At 43.9% G+C, this 7,927-nt stretch overlaps 1 protein-coding gene across 1 annotated transcript in view; it reads right to left on the bottom strand.

Moving 5' to 3' along the window:
* The window catches only part of STK39 (serine threonine kinase 39), a 317,449-nt gene extending 312,504 nt beyond the window's left edge, over positions 1-4,945 (bottom strand). The window contains exon 1 of the mRNA XM_010858933.1: positions 1,913-4,945. The gene's annotated coding sequence lies outside the window, so the exon portion shown is untranslated. The remainder of the gene's footprint in view (positions 1-1,912) is intronic.
* Between the last annotated feature and the right edge of the window lie 2,982 nt (positions 4,946-7,927).

Here is a 7,927-nt window from a genome sequence, read left to right as displayed (position 1 = left end):
TTTCCTTTTCTCCTTTGCTTTTCGCTTCTCTTCTTTTCACAGCTATTTGTAAGGCCTCCCCAGACAGCCATTTTGCTTTTTTGCACATAGGTCTGGACAAATGTATAATGACATCGATCCATCATTATGGTATCACACGGAGCAGTTTCACCGTCCTAAACATCCTCTATGCTCAGCCTCTTCATCCCTTGTCACCCAGAAAATTTATTTAATTATTCGAATTGAAATAGCCACATGTGGCTAGTGGTTACCACAGGGGATGGTTCCAAACTAGACACTGCTGGGAATGTTGTTGCTGCTGATTATAATAAAGTTATGAGCCTGGCAGCAGGGAAGCTGCCCTGCAGAAGCTCTGCTCCAGCGAATGATCAGCCCTGAAGGATCAATACATCTACTTGCTGCTCCTCAGCCTCTTATTTGCCAACACACAGAGACATACACACTCTCACACCTTTCCATGTCACTAACAGGTTCTAACCAATCATTAAAAATATAATCTACTCCAACAACCCAGGCAAAAGATGATGGTTGAAACTATTTTATGTTTATATATCACCTTCATTTACATGTTAAATACATATGCCCTGGTGAAGAAAGAAATACATATAGAGATCATTTGATCCCCTCTAATGCAATACATCCAAGAAGGCAATGGCACCCCACTCCAGTACTCTTGCCTGGAAAATCTCATGGATGGAGGAGTCCATGGTGGGCTGCAGTCCATGGGGTCGCTACGAGTCGGACAAGACTGAGTGACTTCACTTTCACTCTTCACTTTCATGCATTGGAGAAGGAAATGGCAACCCACTCCGTTGTCCTTGCCTGGAGAATCCCAGGGACGGGGGAGCCTGGTGGGCTGCCGTCTATGGGGTCGCACAGAGTCGGACACGACTGAAGCGACTTAGCAGCTGCAGCAGCAATGCAATACATAAGATTTTTACTATAACATCTATATGGTAAATATGTTCCCAGATAAACTATATATGTACTTTATTAAAACGGTAGGTATAAAATTCACTGAGTCAATAATATCTCTAACTTCCTCCTTCCCACCAATGAGGGATCAACGTGATGTAAGTGGAAGAAAACACTGAAATGAATAGGAAGAAATGGCCTGAGATTCTAAGAACTTCTGGACCACAGGCAAATTACTTTCAGGCAGGCTGAGAGAATCTTCACTTGTAGAAACAAAGGAACAGGAATGAACTTTCTCTTCGGTTTCCTCCTAAATTAAACTTCATTATTCCCCGGTATTCTTATGTGGTAATTCTTAGGAACTGACCTTAATAAACCAGCACTGACCTAGCAGAAGATCAGATGGTTGGATGGCATCATCAACTCAATGGACATGAGTCTGACCAAACTCCGAGAGGCAGTGAAGGACAGGGAAGCCTGGCATGCTGCAGTCCACGGGGTCACAAAGAGTTGGACAAGATTGAGCGACTGAACAACAACAACCAACCTGTGGTTTCTCCCCTGGAGCACTCTCTTCCTCTTCTTCTTCGAGTCAGCCCATAACTGAGAAAGGTGACGGCGACACCGACAGTTTCAAAGGAAGGAAGGAAAGGAAGGGAGGAAGCGAGGGAGGGAGGGAGGAAGGACAGACCAAATAATTCAAAGTAAAATGTCAACAACACAAGGCAGACCAAATGCATCAACCCCTAAGTTTAATCCTTTTCAACCCCCAAAAGAAACAGAGCAGCAAAGAACATAATTGGAATGCCCCTTATCACAAACCCTGCTACAAACTAATGCTACCTGTTCAAAAACGATCATAAATCTTCTAGGATCTCAACCATCAATAGAGTCATTGTGAGAAGTCTCAGAATCGTCAAAGGTCACTGGCTTCTCAAATACTCCCCCAATGAAGATCTATCATTCACATGAGAGGAAGTCATCAATGTCTACTTACCATACTAGTTCTTCTGGTAAATTTGTGACTTAATGCTGGAAACCGGAACTCCATAAATGTCACCAGAGTACACATTTTCACCTAAGGGAAGAACTGAATGAACACCCTCAGGACTGCCTCTGACTTACACTAAATGCCACTTCCTTGGAAGAAGTCTGAAAATAAAATATCTTAAAACGATGTTTTAAGTTCTATCTTAAAAAGATGTTTTCCCATGTATCAAAATAAGCAGTTAGTTTAAAAGATCAATTCATCTAATCCCTCAGTGTCCAAGAGTTTATTCCCAAATAACTGTTCAGCAAATGAGAAGAAACGTGAAACACGTCAGCATTTACTCACATCAGATTCCCAAAGTGTTTCTCTAAATCAATTCTGAACTACATGCTTGCCAATCCATTCTCTAAAGGACTGCTTCTTCTCCTCTGTTTCCCAGTTAACCCAAATCTAAAATGCCTTTTTTAATTACTATACTCAATTCTTCTTTCGTAGCCCAAACTGCAATGAACAGCACATTTGGAAAAAGAAACACCTGAAGCACTCGAATCACTGCAGCCATCTTGGAGCTGTTTGGGGATAATTTAAACAAAACTGTCCTGGAGGAAAATGTAAAACTTCACTTGATTACATGGACAGTTTCATTTAATGGGGAAAAAAAAATAACTTTCCCAAAAATACAGCACAGAGGAATTATAACACAGATTAGATTGCTTTGGGCTTACAAGACCTACCTCCATAGTCTCAGCATGTACCACACCAATCCTATCATCCCTCAGTCCCTTGTCTAAAAAATATAATTCCTGACTTCATGACAACCTCTGAAAACCACCTGTCCTGATAGTCTGCTGCGGTGTTTCACCTGTATCCCTGATCTTCAACAGTCCTGATTTCTACACAGCAAAAAGCCCCACAAAGCTTCAAGACTGGGTTATATATAACTACACAAACAGCGAGAGGTCACGGGTACACTCAAGAAAGGAAAGTTTGAGAGGAGAGATGTGCCAGGGCTTCCCCACCCTGCTCTGCAATGCCCAAGTTTTTTTTAAAAAAAAGGGCACCGTTACTGCTCTCTGGATCCTTTAATCCAGACAGGCCACCTCGCAGAACGATGACCTCAGGAGAGCCAGGCCTCTGCCTGCCTACCTGCCCAGCACAGGCAGGTGCAAGTACTCGAAGTGCTTACTCTTGATCTGGGAGGATTAACGAGCTAATTTCTCCAGAGCCCTTTAAGCTGACTGGCCCAAACACAACGAAATGAGCATCATCATTAACCACAGGCAAGATTAAATCTTCAGGATCCAAGGAGGCTAATATTCAGAAGTGAGGCGATGTTCCTCTTCCAAGGTGGGGGGCAGGGAGTGTTTATCCCTAAAATTCAGACTTTCACCCAGAAAACATTTATCAAATCTTTAGTGGGCGGTATGGGGAACGGAGGCCAAAGACCTGTCCTCAAGGAGGAGTGACATCTAGCGCCAGGATGGGCAAGGGGGCAATAAGCCGCAAGGGTATGAGGATCACCAGGGATGAAAGGGCCAAGAGAGGAGGCAGAGGGGAAGGAGATTTGGGGGCAGAGGACTGTTTCTGTGAAGAGAAACCGTTTATTCCAGGTCTTAAAGGGGAGCCTGGATCTGGGTGGGTTCTGTTTATGAACACGAATCAAGCTATACATTTATGATATGTACTCTTCCGTGTGCCTCTTATACTTACTTCAGTAAAGGTAATGCTTAAAAGGAGAGACAGAGCTCTCTGTTAAATATATGACAATGGAAGAGAGGTGGAATGGTGTTGCAGGCAGAGAGAAAACTTGCCTAGAAGGGGCTGGGAAAGCAGGAAGCATTTCAGCAGCTGCAAAACGTTCCCCCTGGCTGGGAGTCTGTCCTGAGAATTGCAATGACAAGGGTTGGGGGGCACTGAATGGAAGGCAAAAGACAATTCCAGAAGGCCTTACACACCTGCTCGGAGTTCATCCTGAGCATCATAGAAGAGCCACTTTTAAAAAGATCTAAGTCTGGTGGTAACTGATAAAAATTTGGGTATCACTTTGGTAGCAATGCTTACTAGAGCTGGAAGCAAGGCTGCAGACAAGAAACATGGTTATGAAGAGATTACAGTCACTCAAGTAAGAACTGAACCAACGATGACCAAGAGGAAGAATGAGAGAAGCCTCAAAGACGGGATCCAAAATGCTGAATACCAATCAGATGCGGGAGATGGAGGAAGCCAGGAAAGGGTGGGATGAGCAGCACGTTTCTGCTTCATACTCAAGGGTCTTCAGGAAGATGGAGAATGTAGAAGGAACAGGATTAGGACTGAAGCAAAGGTGGAGGGACAGTGACTTTCACTGTATGAGGTTCTGTGAAGTATCTACAAAAAGACGTTTGAAAGGGAGCTCTCACACCAGTCCAAAGACCAGGCAGGCCCTGGGCATTTTAGGCTGCAGTTAAAGCCTCAGAGCCACCAAGAAGTGGATCCTGGAGCAGGCACAGTCAGGAAAGTAGGAGGAGAAATGGTAGGTGGCATCAACTCCTGCAGAGAGAGGAAGAGAAGGAAGCCCTGCGGTGTCACTGGCTGCAATCACAGAAAGCCATGGTGATCATGGAGATTCCAACTTTGGCTTCTTAGCAAGGGGGTAGAGGCCAGATATAAGTAAGCAGTGGAAGGGAGGTTCTCCACTGGAAAGGGAAGGAAAGAGATAAGGCAGGTGCTAGAGGAGGGAGTAGTGAAAGTGCCCTGGTTTTGTTCTCCTTTGCTGTGAAACTGTTAAGAGGGAGACTTGAGAGTATTCATAAGTGGCGGGAAGGGCAGCGAGGCAAGGAAGGAGACAGGGGAGCCACAGTGATGACCTGCTCTGCAGACAAATGCCCTCTGCCTTGCTGGGGCACACAGGGATGATTTCTTTGAGTCAGCAGCATTTCCTGCCAGCGCGGCAGCCTCCAGAGGTGGGGGAAAAGTGCAGTCTGAGCAGGTTGCTCATGAAGCCCTTTGAGCCGGGCCTTTCCTCCACCAATCTTCCTGCAGGATGCCCTTAACACTTGTCAAAGAGCCATCTGGCACCCGAAGCCCTGAGCTGTCCGATTCCACAGGTCTCTGCAGCTTCCTCCCCGCAGGGCCCTCGGGCTCCCCAGCCAGCCGCCCACCGGAAGGCGGGGACTCGAGAGCCAACTCTCCTGGGCAGAGAAACTCCAAGATGCTCCAGAGTCTGGGCAGGATTCTCTCCGGGTAACGCGGATCTGATCAGCCGGCGCAGCCTACAACAGTTGTGGGCTCAGGCTCCCGGAAAGCTCGCCCTGAGCCAGGCACTGTTCTAAGTGCTCCGCAGTCAAACCCTACTGTTAGCATCTCCAAGTCCTGAATGAGGATACCAAGTGCAGACACCTCTAAGCAACTTGGCTTGAGATCACACGGCCAGCAACTGTCATTGCCTGGCCATGAAACAGACCAGACTGCCCGACTCCAGAGCCCACCACGTTTCAAGTTACTCTCCAACACCATCAAAAATGTGGTACACAATAGACTACAATAGATGGAAGGAAATTCATGTTACTGGTCACAAATCAAATACATAAATAAAGCAAATACTATGGAAATTCTACCATGCATTTCTCTTAACCTAGAGATTTTTCGTACATGCTAGTTTGAACAGCAGGTTTAAAAGCATTTCTGCTGTCAATGTAATTAGCACTGCTGAAATGTACACTTAGAAAATGGTAAATCTCATGTTACGTATATTTCATCACAATAATGAAAAAACACGAGGAGAGTTCTATATACATTATTCTCCTTACCAAGAAGAAAAAAAAGTGACATGATATGAAAATCGAAACCCCTGCACAAAGCTAAGCATCTCAAGACTCTTTTAGTTTAAAAAAAAAAAAAACTAACAACTGACAGCAATGGCAAAGCAGCCCGGTTTATAAGTCTGGGAGATCAGAATGCGGGCACTCAGTGCTCCATGCCTCTGAGGTCCCCGACAAACAAGTGTAGCTCCACCGTCCTCATGATGCTTCAGACACCTATAAAACCAGTTCTAAACCCTAAACCATAGAGCTCCACAGAACTTCCGATAGCACAGAGCAGGATTGCTCTCGGCTGCTGCTGCTTAAAGACCTGGCCAGTTGCCTGTTAGCTGCACCTGGGGGAAATGCACTGGAATGGTTAAACAAAGCCCCTGGGAGAGAAAGAAACCTAAGTACTGGAGAAGCCCTCTGTCAAACTACAGTTAGGAGACGAGAAACCAAATTCTTTTTGTTGACAAGGACCAGAAATGAAGTAGGTGGCCCTTGCGGATGATTCCAAGTGACTGTCTAGGATGAAAGTGAAGCAATGCTTAGAAATAAGGTGCAAAACTACAGAAAGCCTCCTACTGCAAAAAAACTAAGAAAAATCAAACATGTTCTGAGGCCTAAGTCTATTTAGTGTTTTTCACAGGAAAACCAACAAAGATACCAGCCTCTGCTGAAATTATCTGAGTCAAATACAGAAAATGATACTGCATTGACTACAACTTTTTGACAGGAAAGTTCCTTGAGGTTGTTCAATCAATTAAGGATACCCAAGTCAACATTTTCATGATTCATCTTTTGTTCTTTGTTTAGCAAACTGAAGTGATAATACTAATACCACCAACAAATAAACTAATTTTTCAATTGGCATATCTTTGGGTGCCCCATATACTTCTAAAGAAAGAATCTGAGGAGAATGAGATGGGGGTAGTTGGGGGTGGTGAGGAACAAAGATTAATGAGGCTGAAGGGTATTAAACAGGCTAGAACACCTTACAAGAGCAGTTACTTCTCCATAGGAGACAGAAATATTTGAAATCTACTGATGGCTAAAACAAGGAATTTAATCATTTTACAACATAGTTAACCTCTCTCCAACAGATTTTGCATCATTTCCAGGTTGCCCATAACCTTTTGAACCAGATTACCATTACAAATTCTCCACTGATCTTTCATCACGCAAGAACGAAATAACAAAGAGAAAAGTTTATTTTTAGACTTGCAAAATCCTGTGTTTATTCTTCTAAAACAGAAATCAAACAACTGAACCTGCTTTGTTTGGATTTCAGTAAACCTCTTCTCTCCTAATCTTGAGGCCCCAACCTCTGCCAGAAGGAAAAGAAGAAAAAGTGCTCCATGCCACGCTGGAGAGTTAAAACACCTGGCCTCCCCTGGCCTTCTGCTCAGGCACATCTGAGCCTCCTGCTGCTCACGGTTCACACTGCCGGGGTCCCATCACATGTCACCTGCCTTGTGGCCCCAAGAGGCCAAGGCTGTCCACCTGTGTTCACACTGAAACTGGCTCCATGTTTGAACTACAAACTTCTGCGTGTAATGTTTAAGCAGAAGTGCTTAACCGCAAGTTCACTCATTACTTAACTAGCAGTAAACACTAAATGGAAATGGGTGTGTAATTCCCTACACCATTAAACCCTTGGAAAACCCTACTCCAGCAATGTGACTTTTCAATCACACGGCCACCACACAGACCGTCTCTTTCAATTGGAAAAATACGAGATAATTTTAAATGTAGGAAAACCCTTCCTGCAGTGTGAATGTACAAAAATCAGCGTAGAAGTAATAAGCAGGCATTTCTGCTGGAAAATTCCTCAGGTAAATTTTTTTTTAATGAAATTGACCAACCGTAATTAACAATGCTGCTACTGCAAGCAGAAAGAAGCCCTGAAATCAATCCTTTCTCTTTAATTAAACTTTTATTCATTTCAGTTCATAAAACTGGTCAACTCAAAACATTGCTTTCCAAAGACAAGCATATGTCTTCCATATTGCAAACTTGCATACTGACCCTAATAATTGACAAAATAAGCCTAGAAATTGATTATAATTAAATGCTGGTCCTAGACCCTATGGAAACATGTGGCAGGTTACCATCAATTAACTTTTATGGACCATCCCTATGTACTGGAGTAAGAGGGATAAATAAGACCCTAAAGGAGTTCACAGCTGACAAAGAAAAGCAGCAATGGAAATAATCAAGCAACTTATAAACTTATTCA

Source organism: Bison bison, unplaced genomic scaffold (genome assembly GCF_000754665.1).
Source record: "Bison bison bison isolate TAMUID 2011002044 unplaced genomic scaffold, Bison_UMD1.0 scf7180017864452, whole genome shotgun sequence".
NCBI lineage: Eukaryota > Metazoa > Chordata > Mammalia > Artiodactyla > Bovidae > Bison > Bison bison.
Note: the sequence above shows the minus strand (reverse complement) of the source record. Positions and strands in the feature narration are given on the sequence as shown.